This window comes from Sus scrofa, chromosome 8 (genome assembly GCF_054392235.1).
Source record: "Sus scrofa isolate SSC_HxYL_T2T_F1_AM1 chromosome 8, Sscrofa_HxYL_maternal_Yorkshire_Landrace_v2.0, whole genome shotgun sequence".
NCBI classification, from domain to species: Eukaryota; Metazoa; Chordata; class Mammalia; order Artiodactyla; family Suidae; genus Sus; species Sus scrofa.
Window position 1 is genome coordinate 26,864,436 of NC_139390.1, and position 19,524 is coordinate 26,883,959.

Sequence of the window (19,524 nt, forward strand, 5' to 3'; positions counted from 1 at the left end):
AGGGAAAGCACATTTTGGAACAATTTTGGAAGCGTTCTCTGAGCTGACACTAATCCTTGGGAACAAAGAATTCTACCACTGTCCAACAGCAAATAGGGTTTATGTGGCTCAGCTGATAAATGATTCATAAAGAGCTCAGTAGACCTGAGAAATTGCTCTATGTAATTTCCTCAGTTTTACATTTATAATTTTAGACTTATTTCATTAAATAATTGCAGCTTCACAGGAAAATGCAGAGTGTACACAGAGGTCCAGTATACAGTTTACCTAGTTCTCCCAATGGTGACATATTACATAATCATAACCAGGAATTTTATGTTGGCACAATATGTGTGTATAGTTCTATGACATTCATTATATATAATTAAGTACACCCAAAATAAAAAACTATTCCATTTAAAAATTTTAAAAAGGTTCTCCCTTACGATATCTCTGTAGTCACATCCACCTCCAACCCCTCTCACCATCCCTTACCCTTGGCATCCACAAAATCCACCTCTATCATCTGAAATTTTTAAATTTCGAGAATGTTATATAAATTAAATTGAAACTACTGGTTCATAAACAGGTCCAGTATATTTTGTTGAAATAGCCAGATATGAAACAACTTAAAGAATTCCATTAAAAGTTCTTGAAAGGCAGTTCCCTCCCCAATCCTTTTGGACAGCAGTACTGCAAGAAGAGGAAGGAGACTTTTCTTCCCTTTCCTTCCTTTTTTAAAATATTCTTTTCTAAAATTATATTTTGTTGAAACAAAATACCTATCATTCTGTAAGTTTTAAACAGACAATTTAAATATATCCAGGTTGGGGTTTGATTATTCAGATCAGAGTGTCCCCCACTGCCCTGCCACTCCGCTGCTCCCTAAACTAAGCTAGCTGCTCTTTCTTGCTTCCTTAGTTCCCAGTCACAAATCACTGTGTTCTCCTGTCCCAACCCTCCCATTCTTCAGACCTCAGCCCACAAACCTCATTTCCTCTCATTTTCTGGTTTTTCTTTGCCTTTTCAGCTTACACACGCCCCTTTCTTTGACAAGCGCTGACACCCTGCTTCAGCACAGCGTCACCTAGAACCTGCGCGGTGCGCCTGGTGGCGCGCGCGGTGCGGTGCGTGGGGAGTGCGTGGTGCACGGGGAGGACGCCGTGCGTGCGGTGCGTGTTGGTGCGCGTGTTGAGCAAGTGATGTTCGTGGTGCGCGTGCGTGGGAAGGCGCAGCGAGACTTGTCAGGTCAAGATCCCTGGGAAGTCAGTTCACTTCTGCCACGTATATAACGACACAGGCGGGTACTCCACGGTGATACAACTGTCGTGCCATTAGATCCGTGATTCTGGAAGAACTGACCACCCTCTGGCTGATGGAGTTACTTGTAAACAGGTAGGGAAGAGAAAGATGGGGTCCAGCCTTCAGCCTATGTGTGTCTGGGATGAAGTGGAGAATTTCCTCGCCCAAGTCAAGACTATAAATCTTATAAGTAATAAGAAGAAACTTTACTAATCCATTCCCAAGGCAATAGTCTGCATCTCTTAAGCCCAAGCTCCCCATCCATCCCACTCCCTCTCCTTCCCCCTTGGCAACCACAAATCTATTCTCCAATGGAAAAAATAAAAATCATTATATTAAAAAAAAATAATGTGACTGGGTCCCTTTGCTGTACAGGAGAAAATTGACAGAACACTGTAAACTAACTAAAATGGAAAAAATAAAAATCGTTTTTAAAAAAAGGAAAAAAAAAAGAAACATTACAAACCAGAAGGTTATGGAAAACTTATCCGATATGTGCCTTGAGATAGTTATGTAACTGTTTAGGAAAAGTAGAAAACAGATAAACCCCTCATTTGGCTCTCAGTCTCATGACTTACTAACAATGCAGCTTGGTGACAAATTGAGATTATAATGGAGTAATTCAGGCATATAAAAATGGAATCAGGCAGTCGCTGAGGATCTGGTTTCAAAGACTTCCTGCATCACTGAGAACTTGATCTGTCTGTGAACTATACCAGACCCCCTTGGAATATATACCACCACCAGCCGTATTCAGGACAATATCTGCAAGCTGCAACAGTATGGTCTCAAGGTTACCCCTTGTAACTATGCAACCATTTCAAACTCCAACTAATCCTGGTTTAGCAAGGGTCCTGGCTTCTTTCCAGCTCCAATTATAATGTTTTATTTTATTTTTTGTTTTTTTAGGGCTGCACCCATGGCATATGGAGGTTCTCAGGCTAGGGGTTGAATCAGAGGTGTAGCAGCCAGCCTACACCATAGCCACAGCAACATGGGATCCCTAACCCACTGAGTGAGGCCAGGGATCAAACCTGCATCCTTATGGATACTAGTTGGGTTCATTAATCACTGAGCCATGATGGAAACTCCTCCAATTATAATTCTTGAGAACAACTTATGTAACTGTGACCTTGCAGCTTTTGACTTTATAAGCTTCCCCAATTTTGTAATCTGGTGGAACACAATTCAAGTACTTCTCAAATCTGTATCTCCCCGACTGCAGTCCTAACCTAACAAACCCCCAGTAAATCCCTCTTCATTTCAATTAGGTCTCCGTTTCTGAAATTTTGGTGAACATAACTGACAGAGATACCAGAATCCAGAGTAACTCCCCTCAGCTGTGCAGCTCCTACTCAGACTCAGCATATGATCTCCAGTACTTACAGTAACCCATGGAACCCATTGTGTCCAATCAGAGCCTCAGGGTGAGTTCTTCTGGATCCGAACCTCCCATTTGGTTGAGGTTCAGGTCTTTATTTGAGGGTTTTTGTTAATTTTTTTCTCCCTCAAGTTTCGGGTTCAAGGTTTTTTCTGCCTTTTGATTCAGATTTTCTGTCCTCACCACTTGGAGAGAGATTTGTGTTTCAGATTTTCTTCCTACTTTTGGTGAGTTTTCAGAATAATAGGAAGTTCTTATAGCAAAAATACAAAGAAAGATGAACCCTTCCTGTAAGTTCTTATCTAAATGGGCCCATTTAATCCAAGAGGATTTAAACTGACATTGGCCAAAGTTTGCGGTTAATAGATGCAAACTATTGCCTTTGGAAAGGACAAGCAATGAGATCCTGCTGTATAGCACTGGGAACTATATCTAGTCACTTATGATAAAGCATGATAATGTGAGAAAAAAGAATGTATATGTATATATGTGACTGGATCACCTTGTCATATAGCAGAAAATTGACAGAACACTGTAAACTGGCTATAATGGAGAAAACAAAAATCATTATAAAATAAAAAATAAATAAAAGCAAAGTAGGGAGCTTTTGAAATTCCCAAATTAGTTTATCTTCATAAACAACTATTAAAAAAATATCAAAACCAGACAAGACAAGTTGGAAGCACATTTTAATTGGTATCTAGAGGTGTCCAAACTTAACACTGAGAAAATTACTTGCCTCTTAGATGTAAAGTAAAAGTTGACTCAAATTGTTTCTAAACTTAAGAAATCAAATGAACTGGCTCACTCCTTACTTCTTCCTCCCAAATTCTGCACTTTTCCCATCCCTTTACCTACTCGCCTCTTTCTGATGAAAGGTACCTTGACTGTGAGCAAGCAGTGTATAGGGTTTTGAAGGCAGGAAACCATATGATTAGATATAGTTTAATGCCAGTGAAATCTTGATTGGGGAAATAGATTAAAATATAACTTATTATGTAAGTACAAATATAAATATATATATATGAAATATATTTGCTATACATAGATCAATGATGAGCTTGTAAGACAGTACCATAAACTAAGGAGTACATTTATCCAATTTTGAGCAGTTGAGATTAAAAGCAAGGGTAATCTAAACTATATATGTATATACATATATAGATACATATACACACACATTTTCTATTATGTGGCTTGAATATAAAAAATTAAAAACAGTAGTTCCCATCGTGGCTCAGTGGTTAACGAATCCGACTAGGAACCATGAGGTTACGGGTTCAATCCCTGGCCTTGCTCAGTGGGTTAATGATCCGGCATTGCCGTGAGCTGTGGTGTAGGTCGCAGACACGGCTCGGATCCCATGATTGCTGTGGCTCTGGTGTAGGCCGCGGCTACAGCTCCGATTCAACCCCTAGCCTGGGAACCTCCATACGCCGCGGGAGTGGCCCAAGAAATGGAAAAAAAAAATTAAAAACATCTTTATAATAGCATCCTAAAACATGAAATACTTCAGGATTAATTTAACAAAACATATGACTTCTGTAGAAAAAATTGTGAAACATTGCTGAGAGGAAAAAAGCCTAAGTAAAGAGAAATACATGCCATATAGATTGAAATCCAATATTGTGAAAATGTCAGTTCTCTCCAGATGTATCTGTCAGTGCAGTTCAATCCCAATCCATATCTCAGTAGGTTTTTGAAAATATTAACTGACAAGCTGATTCAATGATTTTTCTAGAAATTCAGAGGATCTGTAGTTAGAAGTAAAATTGGATCTATTTATTTTTACCTTGTTAGATAATAAGTAAAAGACAATTATTTTCCAAAGTTGTAGCAGTTTCAACATTTGCCAACAGTGCAGAGAGTCCCCATTGCTTGGAACTTTCTTGTTAATACATAACAGGGTCAGACTTAAATTTTGTTAATCTGATAGATACGTAATAGTATCTCTTTGTCGTTTTCACTTGCATTCCTCTGATTTCTAATGATACTACACATCCTTTTCAGTTTATTGACCATTAGACTTTCTTTTGGGGGGTTGCTTTTCTTTGTAGTAGATACATAAACCTCTAAAATCTTTCATAACTTAGTATTTTGTTTGTTGTACGTGCCATCAATAATTATTGTTACAATAATAATACAAACAAAAATCAGTCTTTGGTGGCATACAAAATAAACACACATTTACCCCATCAGTTTGAGAGTCGGCTACCTAAGCTAGGCTCATTGTCTGGCTTTCTTAGTCTTTACTGGGTTCACCTACACATCTAGCAGTACGATGGGATTTTATCTATTAAATATGAAATAGTATGTACTAACTGGTAATTGTTTTTAATTATGTCATCCATGAATTTAGCAAAAAATATGTATTTTGAACCTATTATATATTAGTAGGGAAAATGAGGAATCTAAAAAGTTATACATGTCAAAATCTTTGCCCTCAGTTATTATCTAGAAGAAATATATAGGATATATGTTAAATATATGCCCCCAAAGAAACTCTTGTACATACATATTCAGCGGGTATAGTTTCTTTAGGACATATATTTAACATATATCCTATTTATGTTAATATATACTATATAACGTTTATATCCTACATATGTAGGATAGTAATATTTAGTGTTTATATATATATAGTAGAATGTTCATAGCAGCATTGTTTATAATAACAAACACTGGGATTCAGCAAAGGATCTGTTGGTATAGCCATTCATCAAAATACTATACAACAGGAGTTCCTGTTGTGGCGCAGTGGAAATAAATCCAACTAGGAACAATGATGTTGCAGGTTCGATCCCTGGCCTCGCTCAGTGGGTTAAGGATCTGGTGTTGTCATGAGCTGTGGTGTAGGTTGCAGACACAGTTTAGATCTGGTGTTGCTGTGGCTCTGGCGTAGGCTGGCAGCAACAGCTCTGATTAGACCCCCAGCCTGGGAACCTCCATATGCCACGGGTGAGGCCCTAAAAGGACAAAAAGACAAAAAAACAAAACAAAACAAACAAAAAAAAACCACAAAAACTATGCAACAGCAAAAATGATCAAGCCACAAAACTGAATCATGGTACTTAAATTTCACAAAGAAATTGTTTAGTATAATAGCAGTCACAGAGGAATAAAACAGTATATTTATTTTAAGTAAAAATTTTAAATATGGAAATTTAAAACTTGATGAATTTATACATAGGTATAAAAACTTTAAAGTCAAAAACGTGAGACTAATCTTCTCAAAATTCATAATAGTGACAGTAGGTAGGAAAATGCTGTGGAATGTGTCAAGTGTTTCTAAGTTACTGTAATTCGTATTTCTTAACCTGAGTCATATATGATTTATAGATAACCAAAAAGAAAAAAATGGAGGTACTCACTGACATTCTTCTCCTAAATAAAATTGTAGAGGGAAATTCCGTTTCAGGAAAGAAAAAAATAAAAAAAATTCAAAGGGTATAGATTAGGTTCTTTAAAATAAAAGTACTTTTTTGCTTTTTAGGGCCGCCCCTGGGGCATATAGAGGTTCTCAGGCTAGGGATCCAATCAAAGCTACAGCTGCCAGCCTACACCACAGCCACAGCAACATGGGATCCGAGTTGCATCTGCAACCTATACCACAGCTCAGAGCAATGCCAGATCCTTAACCCACTGAGCGAGGCCAGAGATCGAACCTGCAACCTCGTGGTTACTAGTTGGATTCATTTCCTCTGCACCATGATTGGAACTCCTAAAATAAAAATAAATTTTGAGTATTTAACTACCTGACTTCAAAATTCAAAATCTAGAGAAATTAAGACATACTGTATTTATATGAGTAGACAAAATATTGGATATATCTGATTCCAGAATCTTGGATCTCATCATTATGCTTATAAATAGTTATACATTTAATTCATTTAATTATGTAATATGACTGTTTTATCAGTAAGGTTATTGCTTGTTGTATATTATTTTGTGTTTTATTGTATGTGAAATAATGTACACTTGAAGCTGAAAAAAATAGTATACAAAATAAATCAATGGAACAAAGTAGAATTTCTATAAATAAACCTACGTATATATGATCAAATGATTTTTCAGCAAATGCCAAAGCAATTCAGTGGGAAATTAAGTTTTGTTTTTCTAAAAGTGTCCTGGAAACATTTGTATATCCATATGAGGGGGAAGGACAGAAATTTAAATCAACACCTCTCTTCACACAGAAATAAAATTTCAAGATCAATCACAGACCTAATCATTCAAACTAAAGCTATAAAACTTATAGAAGAAAATCTGGGAAAATATTTTCATGATTTTTGTGGATACACATATATCTTTTAAGAAATATCCTAGAGGGCACTAAGCATTAAAAGTTTTTTGATATATTAGACCTTATCAAAAGTTAAAATTTTGGCTTTTTTTTTTTTTTTTTTTTTTTTTTGTCTTTTGGCCATTTCTTGAGCCACTCTCATGGGATTTGGAGGTTCCCAGGCTAGGCATCGAATCAGAGCCATAGCCGCCGACCAATGCCAGAGCCACAGCAATTCGGGATCCAAGCCGCATCTGCAACCTACACCACAGCTTTCGGCAATGCCGGATCCTTAACCCACTGAGCAAGACCAGGGATCGAACCTGCAACCTCCTGGTTCCTAGTCGGATCCGTTAACCACTGAAACATGACAGGAACTCTAAAAGATAGTATCTTAAAACTATGTAAGCTATAGATTAGGGGAAATATTTAAATATATCAAAGGACTAGTTTCAAGAAACAAACAAAAAACCCTGCTAGAATTCAATAATAAAATGACAATTCAATTTAAAAATGGGTAAAAGACTTGAATAGATACTTTACAAAATAAGTATATGGCCAATAAGCTTATGAAAAGGTACTCAACATCATTAGTCATTAGAGAAATTCAGATTAAAACTATTATGAACATATGACTGCACAATTACTAGAATGACTTAAATGGAAAGTTGGAGACCATATCATATATTGCAAAGGATGCAAAGCAACTGGAACTTTCATACATTACTGTTGGGTTTCTAAAATGATATAGCCATCCTGGAAACCACCAATAGTTTCTTAAAATTTAAACTTACATGTACCCTATGCCTCACAACTCAATTCCTAGAGAAATGAAAATGTGTGTTTATAAAAACCTTACACAAAAAAGTTTACCAAAGTTTTAATCTAAGTTAAAGCTAGAAACAGCTCAAATGTCTATCAGCTTGTGAAAGGGTAACAAAATTGCAGTATATCATTCAGTGGAACACTAGTGGGCTAGGAGAATGTACCTAGATATTTTGTTTGACACTAGTATAGATGTTGCTGTGAAGGCATTTTTAGATGAGATTGGTATTTAAATCAATAGACTTTAAGTAAAGCAGATTTTCTCCCACAATGTGTATGGGCCTCATTCAATCAGTTGAAGGCTTTAAAAAAGCAAAGATGGACAACTCCCAGAATTCCTAGGAATTTTGCCTGCAGTCTTGGGACATGAACTGCAACATCATCTATTCTCTGGATCTCCAGTCTGCTAGCCTACAACTGGACAAGCCAATTCCTTAAAATAAATTATTATCTTAGCCTAAGTATCTATTATATATGCAATTATATATATGTATACATACAATTATTATCATTATTATACACACACACATCATATTGGTTCTCCAGTTTCTGTAGAGACTAATACGGATTTTGGTACCAGAATTACTTTCAGAGGAGCAAAATCTTAAGGATACATTTTCTGAGTTGGTTTTGGGGATTCTGGAATTGTTTCTCTGGCTTGTTACATTTAAAAATGCTAAGGACTCTGTTTCCAGTAGTAAAGAGAGGACTGATGGTCCCTAGTATGACTTGGCAGCAGAAATATGCAAAATATCACCACTGGATACTCCAAATCAAATGCTTTGTAAAAGGCAAGCATCTAGCTGGCCATATAGATAATACTTTTGGACATTTTTGTCAAACAAAGAGGAGAATGGCCAGTTGTTCGTAATTCCACTAGGCAAAGTGGGGAGAAAAAAAAGATAATTTTAGGGATTCAACTTCCCTGTTCAAATGCTGTGCAGATAACCTTAAAGCTACTTCCCCAGAAAGAGTCCCTTATTTCTTATAACCCTAGAGACGAGATTACTAAAAACCACACCTGGTGTCTTATCCCACAAGTATATGAATCATAACCAAATTGAATTCCCAACCTTTCATGATATTTAATGTTAAAGTGAATTCATTGATCAAGAAGAAATGGGGTCCTTAAAACTAAAATGGGGCATTTGAAAAGATGCTGATGAAGTTGAGGACACTGAAACGTTAAATTCCAATGAGCCTTCTTTGCTTATAGAATTAGGCAAACCACCCCCTTTCTCTGCTTTGCTTGAGAAAACTGAAATGGCCTCCCCTGAGGTATTTGCCTTTCAAGACACTGCTGATTCTCCTCAGCACCCACCTCAGCATCACTCTTTTATTTATTTTTTTCTTTCTCCTGGGCCAATAACTAGACTCAGGGCATAGCAGACCCCCTCAAGGTGAGCCACGCATACAGGCACTATACTCCAAAATAACTACCTGATTTTTCCAATTTATACAGACAGAAGTCCAGGAAATATGTATAGGATTGAATATTAAGCATGTTTGATAATGGTGGAAGAAACATTAAGTTGGATCAGTTTAAATATGAACCCTTCCATTAAGCAGGGATTCTGGATTTAATGTTGCAACTTGGGGTGTTAGAAAGATCACTACAATTTTGTTTGACTGAATAGGCTGGTTAACTGAAACAAACCCCCAAAAATGACCCACTGCAAATAAACTAAAATGCTAGACCTCCCTTTGGTAATTCTAGAGGAAAGGATACAAAGACTTAGCAAGATTATAATGTTGGAATGGATTCATCACGTAAAATCCATCTTGGGAAGGTCTAGGGACCATACCATTTACCATGACTGTGAAAAATAAATTTGCAAAGGAAGTCTCAGCATCACAGATCCTCAGCTCTGATTGTTCTTGTATGTCACAAATTACAGCAGAAATCACTGCCACTGGATTGAGAAGCATGATTGAAATGGCGTAATTAAACACAGGGTGACAGGAGCCAGGTGGTGGCACTCTGTTGCCAAAATTAAGATAGGCGTGATTACCATAATCTACAATAGCGTCAACATAGCAACTTGAGTTGTCCAACTTGCAGAGAGCTATGGTGTTGGTGAGTTGATCTCAGTGTCCCTGGGAATGAAGTAGATGGGAAGCCTACTAAATTCTTCCTTGAATAGTATAAGGGAAAGGGTTCTAGATCAAAGAACAAAGTTCTAACTTGAATCAAAAAAAAAAAAAAGTCTTGGTCTCACAATAAATTCCCAGACTCAAGCAAGTTTGTGGTTCTAAAATACCTTGAATAAAAGGGTGCTCTTGAAAAAGAACTTTGCTACACTCCTAAAAATTTATACCATTAATCTTTTACCCACCCTTCCCCATAGGGACCTGTGACTTTTTCTAGAGTGACTGTTCATTGGAGAAAGGGAAATAATCAGAATTTTCAGAGATTATTGGACCTTGGCTCTGACTGATGCTAGTTCCAGATAACATAAGATATCACTGTGGTCCACCAGTCAGAGAGTAAGACCTTATGGAGGTCAGGTAATCAATGGAGGTTTAGCTCAGGACCATTCCACAAAGAAGCTGGGAAGTTCCTGAACCTATACTGTGGTTATAGTTCTGGAATGCATCATTGTCATAGACATAAATGGCAACTACAAGAATCCCTACATATATTCTCTGACCTGTGGACTGAGGTCTATTATTGGGAAAGTCCAAATTGAAACCGTTTAGAACTGCTTCTACTCATAAAAATAGTAAACCAAAAGCAATACCAAATTCCTGGAAGGTTTGCAGAAATTAGTGCCACCTTACTAGTGCCACTTGAAGAATGCAGGAGTGGTGACCACATCCCCATTCAGCTTTCCTATTTAGCCTGTGAAGAAGACAGATGGATCTTAGAGCATGGCAGTGGGTTATTGTAAGCTTAACCAGGTGGTGATTATAATGCACCTGCTGTAACAGATGTGATTTAATTGCTTGAGCAAATTAACACATCCCCTGGTACTTGGTGTGGAGCTATTGATCTAACACATGTCTTTTTCTCCATTTCTATCTGTAAGGCCCACCAGAAGCATTTCATTTTCAGATGATAGGGCTTGCAGTGTATCTTCACTGTCCTACCTCAGGAGTGTATCAATTCTCCTGCCTTGTGTCACAGTTTAGATTACAGGGATCCTGATTTCCTTTTGCTTCCACAAGATATAAAACCGGTCTATTACATTGATAATATTATGCTGACTGAACCTTGTGAGCAAGAAGTAGCATTAACTGTAGACTTATTGCTAAAATATAGGCATGTCAGAAGATGGGAAATTAATCTGAAAAAATTCAGGGGCTTCCACCTCAGTGAAATTTTGAGGATCCCATTAACATGGAGCATGTTGAGATGCCCCTTCTAAGGTGAAGCATGAATTACTGTATATGGCCTCTACTGCAACAAAAAGAAAGCACAACACCTAGTAGGCCTCTGGATTTTGGAGGCTGCATGTTCCTTAATTGGATGTGCTGCTCTGATATATTTACTGAGTGATCCAAAAATCTTCCAGTTTAGAGTGGGGCCAAGAATAAGCTAAGACTCTACAACATACTCAGAAGGTGGTTCAAACTCCTCTGCTACTTGGGTCATAAGATCCAACAGATCAAGTGATGCCCGAAGTGCCAGTGACAGATAGGGAAGTTGTCAGGAGCTTTTCAGGCCCCTGTGAATAAACAGTAGCACAGGCCCTTAGGAAATTGGAGCAAAGCCCTGCCATCCTCTGTAGGTAACTACTCTCCTTTTGAAAAACAACTTTTAGCCCTTTTCTGGGCCTGAATAGAGACTGAAGGCTAATGCATGGGCACCAAGTTACCTTCCAGCCTGAGCTCTGATCAAGAACTGGGTATTACCTGACACATCGTCATAAAGTTGGGCATACACACCTGCACCCCATCATTAAATGGAAACTATTTATGTAAGATTAGACTCAAGCATGTGCTGAAGGCATAACTTTATATTAAGAATTGGCTTAAATACTTATGATCCCTACTCCTGCTACACTTCCTTCCCTCTTCTAGTCCGAACCTATAGCTTCATGGGGTATTCCCTACAACCAATTGATGGAAAATAATAGAAAACTCAGGCCTGGTTTACAGATGTTCCTATATGAAATGTGGACCTCCTAGAAGTGGACAGCTCCAACTACAACCCCTTTCTGGAACATTTCTAAAGGACAATTGAAAGGAAGTCCTCTCAGTGGGTAGAATTTTAAGGAGTACTTATGGTTCATTTTGCTTGGAAGTAGAAATAGTCAGGCATACAGATATATTCTGGTTTATGGGATATGGCCAGTGATTTGGCTTAGAAGAAACATATTTGGAAAATTGGTAGCAAGGAAATCTGCAGAGGAGGTATATGGATGGAGCCCTCTGAATGGGCAAAATATATGAAATAGTTGTGACCCATAAGAATACTCACCAAGCAATGACTCCAAAAAATTACTTTAACAATTTAGTGGGTGGGATGATCTGTTTTTGTGGGTACTAATCTCCTTCCCTAGATCCTCTTGTCATTTCCCAAAAGCTCATCAACAAAGTGGTTATGTTGGAAGGAATGGGAGTTATGCACAGGATCAGCAACATGGGATTCCACTCACCAAAGCCAACCTGGCTAGAGCCACTGTTGAGTACCAGTCTGCCAGCAGCGGAGACTGACATTGAATCCCTCATATGGCACCATTAACAAGGGTTATCAGCCAGCTGTCAGGTGGCAGGTTGATTGCCTTGAAAAACTTCCATCATGGGAGGGACAGGAAATTTGTTCCTACTGAAATAGACACTTACTCTGGACATGCATTTTCTTCCTCTGCCTGCAAAACCACCGCTTGCTGACTTATAGAATGCTTTAACTACTTCCATGTTATTCTACACAACATTGCTTCTGATCAAGGAACTCACTTCACAACTAATAGGGTCACAATGGGTCCAAATTCATGGAATTCTCTTGTCTTACCATGTTCCCTACCATTCTAAAGCAGCTGGATTAATTAAAATGGTGTAATAGCTTTTGAAGTTTCAGTTATACAGTCAAGTATGTGGCAGTACCTTTCCAGGCTCAGGCAATGTCTTCCTGGAGGTTGAACATAGTCTAAATCAGTATAGCTACAACACATGGGTTCAGAAACCAAGGGGTGGAAATGGGAGAAGTAACACTCACTCTTATCCCTAGTGATTTCATTAGTTTAAAAAATTGCTTTTTGTTCATGCAGCCTTATGCTTTACTAAACTAGGGGTCTTAGTTCTAAAAGGAAGGAGGCTTCTCCCAGGAGGCACAATTATTCCACTGAATCAGAAGTTAAGGCTGCCACCTAGCTACGCGCCTCTGAATCAACAGGCCAAAAAGAGTATTACTGTACTGACTGAAATATTTAGTCCTAACTCTCAAGAGGAAATTGGGCTACTGCTACACAATGAAGATAAGGGAAATGGTGTCTGGATTACAGAGATCTCTTAGGGTACCTCTTAGCATTACCTTGCCCTGTGATTAAAAGTCAGGGGAAAATACTACAACAACCAAATCCAGGCAGTAACACCAATGACCCAGACCCTTTGGAGATGGGTAAATAACCATGATGATCAGCTGAGGTGCTAGATGAAAGCAGAGAGTATACAGAATGGGTAGTGGAAGAAAGTAATGATAAATTCCAGCTACAACCATGTAGCAGGTTACAGAAATGAAAACTAGAATAGTTATGAATATTTCTTTCCTCTTTATTATAAAAATATTATATATACCTATAGAACATAACTGTTTTCTTTCCTCTCTTATTCTTCTATCGTATAAAAGAGAATATACTAACTTGATTTCATAATATTTAAGTGTTAATTTTATGACGTAGTATTTGAGTTATTACAGGATATCAAGAATAAAAGTAAGGACACAGGGACTTTGCACCCTCCTCTAGGGAGAGGGTAGTGCATTTTCATAATTTTCAGGACTGTTATATCATACTAGGCAGAAACATAATCTTATTTTTGTATTCCTTTGGGGATTTACAATGGTTTAATGTAATATGTACAGGTGCTAAGCTAACAAGGATGGACCTATGTTGGTTAAGTTCATGTGTCAGCTTTACTGGGCTGTGGCATTCAGATATTTGAAAAAACATGTCTGATGTTTCTGTGAAAGTATTTTTTTGGTTGAGATGGACATTTAAATCAGTAAACTGAGTAAAGCAGATTAGCTTCCATAATATGGGTAGGCCTCATCCAATCAGTTGAAGAGGAAGAGCAACATCCCCCTGAGGAGGAGGGGATTCTGCCAGCCACCTCCTTGAGGACTCAAGCTGTAACATCAAGAATGGCTGATTCAGTCCAACAGGTACAGCATCCTGACCATTGGAGTTGCTGGATGAAGACAAGGATAAATGGAGGGATAAGGTAAGGAGAAAATTATATATATCAATTATTACCTTGGGACTTATTTCAGAAAGGAGAAATGTTAGTGCTAATCAGTTGTGTTATTTCATTTATGTGCATATTTATATTTGTTAATCAATTTTCCCTTATTTACAATCTCACCATATTGCAGCTGAATTTAGGGAGAAAGATACAATGACTGCTGAAACATTATGTCTTAACTTCAGGCAAAAGGGCAAGTAGATTTAATCTTTATGAAGTAAAGTGGTGTTTTGTTAGACAAGGATGTAATTTTGTTGCCGTTGTTATTTTTTGTATGGTGACTCTGTACATGGATATTGATATTGAGTGGATATGGATATTGAGTACTCAAACTGGTGAAGTATATTCTATGGATTAGCTCGGTATGTACTCTTCTCCTTCAACCTTGTCTTTCAGTAAAACAGTATTTCTACGCCTTCCTTGCCATTAGGGCAGGGTTCTATATGTGCTTTAGGTTAGGGCAAGCAATAGCCCCAACATAAGACCTGGAAAGAAGACATGGGCAAGGTGGAACACTGGAAGTGAGTGGGGAGACGTGTATTTCTTCTCTGTATATTGCTAGAACTGTTTCTTTCTTTTTTTCTCAAATCTGGTGATTAAATCTGACCACTATTTGGTTGATAGCATTCCAAGGGGCGGGGGAAATAGCACGGTAGTAGTGGTTTTCTTTTTCTTTTTTTTTTTTTAATTTTATTTTTTTTTAATTTATTTTTTATTTATTTATTTTTTATTTTCCCATTGTACAGCAAGGGGGTCAGGTTATCCTTACATGTATACATTGCAATTACAGTTTTTTCCCCCACCCTTTCTTCTGTTGCAACATGAGTATCTAGACATAGTTCTCAATGCTCTTCAGCGGGATCTCCTTGTAAATCTATTCTAGGTTGTGTCTGATAATCCCAACCTCCCGATCCCTCCCACTCCCTCCCCCTCCCATCAGGCAGCCACAAGTCTCTTCTCCAAGTCCATGATTTTCTTTTCTGAGGAGATGTTCATTTGTGCTGGATATTAGATTCCAGTTATAAGTGATATCATATGGTATTTGTCTTTGTCTTTATGGCTCATTTCACTCAGTATGAGATTCTCTAGTTCCATCCATGTTGCTGCAAATGGCATTATGTCATTCTTTTTTATGGCTGAGTAGTATTCCATTGTGTATATATACCACCTCTTCCAAATCCAATCATCTGTCGATGGACATTTGGATTGTTTCCATGTCCTGGCTATTGTGAATGAACATGCGGGTGCAAGTGTCTCTTTTAAGTAGAGCTTTGTCCGGATAGATGCCCAAGAGTGGGATTGCAGGGTCATATGGAAGTTCTATGTATAGATTTCTAAGGTATCTCCAAACTGTTCTCCATAGTGGCTGTACCAGTTTCCATTCCCACCAACAGTGCAGGAGGGTTCCCTTTTCTCCACAGCCCCTCCAGCACTTGTTATTTGTGGATTTATTAATGATGGCCATTCTGACTGGTGTGAGGTGGTATCTCATGGTAGTTTTGATTTGCATTTCTCTTATAATCAGCGATGGTGAGCATTTTTTCATGTGTTTGTTGGCCATCTGTATATCTTCCTTGGAGAAATGTCTATTCAGGTCTTTTGCCCATTTTTCCATTGATTGATTGGTTTTTTTGCTGTTGAGTTGTATAAGTTGCTTATATATTTTAGAGATTAAGCCCTTGTCAGTTGCATCCTTTGAAACTATTTTCTCCCATTCTGTAAGTTGTCTTTTTGTTTTCTTTTTGGTTTCCTTTGCTGTGCAAAAGCTTTTCAGTTTGATGAGGTCCCATGGGTTTATTTTTGCTCTAATTTCTATTGCTTTGGGAGACTGACCTGAGAAAATATTCATGATGTTGATGTCAGAGAGTGTTTTGCCTATGTTTTCTTCTAGGAGTTTGATGGTGTCCTGTCGTATATTTAAGTCTTTCAGCCATTTGGAGTTTATTTTTGTGCATGGTGTGAGGGTGTGTTCTAGTTTCATTGCTTTGCATGCAGCTGTCCAGGTTTCCCAGCAATGCTTGCTGAATAGACTTTCCTTTTCCCATTTGATGTTCTTGCCTCCCTCGTCATGATTAACTGACCATAGGTGTCAGGGTTTATTTCCGGATTCTCTATTCTGTTCCATTGGTCTTTCTGTCTGTTTTGATACCAGTACCACACTGTCTTGATGACTGTGGCTTTGTAGTATTTCTTGAAGTCTGGGAGAGTTATGCCTCCTGCTTGGTTTTTGTTTCTCAGGATTGCTTTGGCGATTCTGGGTCTTTTGTGGTTCCATATAAATGTTGGGATTGTTTGTTCTAGTTCTGTGAAAAATGTCATGGGTAATTTGATAGGGATTGCATTGAATCTGTAGATTGTTTTGGGTAGGATGGCCATTTTTACAATATTGATTTTCCCAATCCAGGAACATGGAATATCTTTCCATTTCTTTACATCTTCTTTGATTTCTTTGATTAAGGTTTTATAGTTCTCGTCATATAGGTCCTTTACCTCTTTGGTCAGGTGTATTCTGAGGTATTTGATTTTGTGTGGTACAATTTTAAAAGGTATCGTATTTTTGTATTCCTTTTCTAATGTTTCATTGCTGGTATACAGAAATGCAACTGACTTCTGAATGTTAATCTTATATCCTGCCACTTTGCTGAATTTATTAATCAGTTCAAGGAGTTTTGGGGTTGAGTCCTTAGGGTTTTCTAGGTATAGAATCATGTCATCTGCATACAGTGACAGTTTGATCTCTTCTCTTCCTATATGGATGCCTTTTATTTCTTTTGTTTGTCTAATTGCTGTGGCTAAGACTTCCAAAACGATGTTGAAGAGCAGTGGTAAGAGTGGGCATCCCTGTCTTGTTCCAGATTTGAGTGAGAAGGCTTTCAGTTTTTCCCCATTGAGGATTATATTTGCTGTGGGTTTATCATAAATGGCTTTGATTATATTCAGGAATGTTCCCTCTATACCCACTTTGGCGAGGGTCTTGATCATGAATGGGTGTTGAACTTTGTCAAATGCTTTTTCTGCGTCTATTGAGATGATCATATGATTTTTGACCTTTTTTTTGTTAATGTGGTGTATGATGCTGATTGATTTGCGTATGTTGAACCATCCTTGTGAACCTGGGATGAACCCAACCTGGTCATGGTGTATAATTTTTTTGATATGTTGTTGGATTCGGTTGGCTAAGATTTTGTTGAGAATTTTTGCATCTATATTCATCAATGATATTGGCCGATAGTTTTCTTTTTTGGTGGTATCTCTGCATGGTTTTGGAATGAGGGTGATGGTGGCCTCATAGAATGTCTTTGGGAGTATTCCTTCTTCTTCAACCTTTTGAAAGAGTTTAAGGAGGATGGGCACCAATTCCTCTTTATATGTTTGATAGAATTCACCTGTGAAGCCATCTGGTCCTGGGCTTTTATTTGTAGGGAGTGATTTTATGACCTCTTCAATTTCATTTCTAGTGATCGGTCTGTTCAGTTGGTCTGTTTCTGCTTGATTCAGTTTTGGCAGGCTGTAAGATTCTAGAAAATTGTCCATTTCTTCCAGATTGTCAAACTTGTTGCCATATAGTTGTTCATAGTATTCTCTTATGGTTTTTTGTATTTCTGCTGTATCCGTTGTGATTTCTCCTTTTTCATTTATAATTTTGGTGATTTGGGTTCTTTCTCTCCTCTTTTTAGTGAGTCTGGCCAGGGGTTTATCAATTTTGTTCACCTTTTCAAAGAACCAGCTCTTGGTTTTATTAATTTTCTCTATTGTTTTTTGAATCTCTATTTTATTGATTTCTTCTTTGATCTTTATAATTTCCTTCCTTCTGTTGACTTTAGGACTTTTTTGTTCTTCTTTTTCTAATTCATTTAGGTGGAGGGTTAAGTTGTCAATTTGGGATCTTTCTTCTTTTTTGAGAAAGGCCTGTATTGCTATAAATTTCCCTCTGAGCACTGCTTTCGCAGCATCCCATAGATTTTGAGAGGTTATGTCTTCATTATCATTTGTTTCAAGGTAGTTTTTAATTTCCTTCTTGATTTCCTCATTGACCCATTGGTTTTTTAGTAGCATGTTGTTTAGTCTCCATGGAGTAGTGGTTTTCTGATAGAAGAGTTTTGTAGTAGGGATTTAGTTTCACGTGACCAGATGATTAAAAACATGTAACCACATTATGAAACACTGGACTCTGCCCTGCCCCTAACGCAGTGAGTTGTAGACGATACATGTTCTGAGATAAAGAATCATCACATTCATACCAAGTAAGAGGAGAAATTCTTATACTCCTAGTCCATATTTATATCAACCTATAAACAGTTTTGCATTAGAAGAGTTTTATCTGAAACATATATTCTATTTTAAGAATTTCACTAAAATCAGTAGATCTTCCATTTTGACTCAGCTTTGTTAAATATATAATTTGCAAATAAAAAAGCACAAATTCTCATGGAATGATAGATGCTCAGTGTTACTCTTTATGACAGATTCTATTTTTTTGTACTTGCCATTGAAATAAGTATATTTATGTAATTTTCCAATAAAATAACTGTACTAAGACATATCAATTGCACATTTAAAATAAATTAAAATGGCTGAGAACTGTAACTCTGAAAAGAGGCATTCTGACAGAAATAGCAAGTCACCTTTAATTGGAGTGGTTCTAGTAAGAACAGCTATACTTGTTTGGAAAAATGAAATACAGAGTTAAGGGTATAAAATTTCTTCTAAGCAATATTTCAACTGAAATATATTTTGGTGGTCACATATTCATCATTTAATAATTCACAGTATTTTCTTTTATGAGTTTTTTTGGACCTATACATTGTCAAGAATCAAATTCTTGATAATTAGCCATTCTTGAATTTTTTCCCATCATAGTTTAGCTACTATTTTACAGTTGAATTATACTGACCAGAAAATATACTTGAAAAGTTTTTAATACTTTGGAATTTATTGAAGCAATTTTCATGGCTTAGACTAAGATAAATTTTCAATATTACCTTAAAATATTTAAATTTTGTTATCGTTAGGTGCCATGTCCTGTGTATGTTGAATAAGTCATTTGTCACTTTTGATTTCCAGATCTCTGTGTCAAAAAATAAGATTTCTCTTCTTTTTCGGTATCATCCAATGTGATAGGTGTTTTTCAAATCTCTTATTATTTCTTTCTTTAATGCTCATCATTCCATTAATACATTTTGGAATAATATTGGTTACATTCAAATGTATGCAACATGTTATCTTCCTAGGAGACTGGCCCATTGCTATTATGAGGCATCCCTTTTTATTCTTTTTAAAAATTAAACTAGAGTTAATTTATGAGGTATGTTAACCCTTTTTATTCTTAGTAGTGTTTTTTTCTTTAAAG

The 19,524-nt window shown here is 37.2% G+C and overlaps 1 long non-coding RNA gene across 2 annotated transcripts in view; it reads left to right on the forward strand.

Annotated features, from left to right (window-relative positions):
- Positions 1–1,150: 1,150 nt before the first annotated feature.
- The window catches only part of LOC146400378 (uncharacterized), a 444,118-nt gene continuing 425,744 nt past the window's right edge, over positions 1,151–19,524 (forward strand). The window contains exons 1-3 of one of the 2 annotated variants that reach the window (XR_014812294.1): positions 1,151–1,374; positions 2,553–2,708; positions 13,976–14,153. This is a non-coding gene — a long non-coding RNA (uncharacterized LOC146400378). The remainder of the gene's footprint in view (positions 1,375–2,552; positions 2,709–13,975; positions 14,154–19,524) is intronic. The other variant, XR_014812293.1, reaches the window with a different exon arrangement.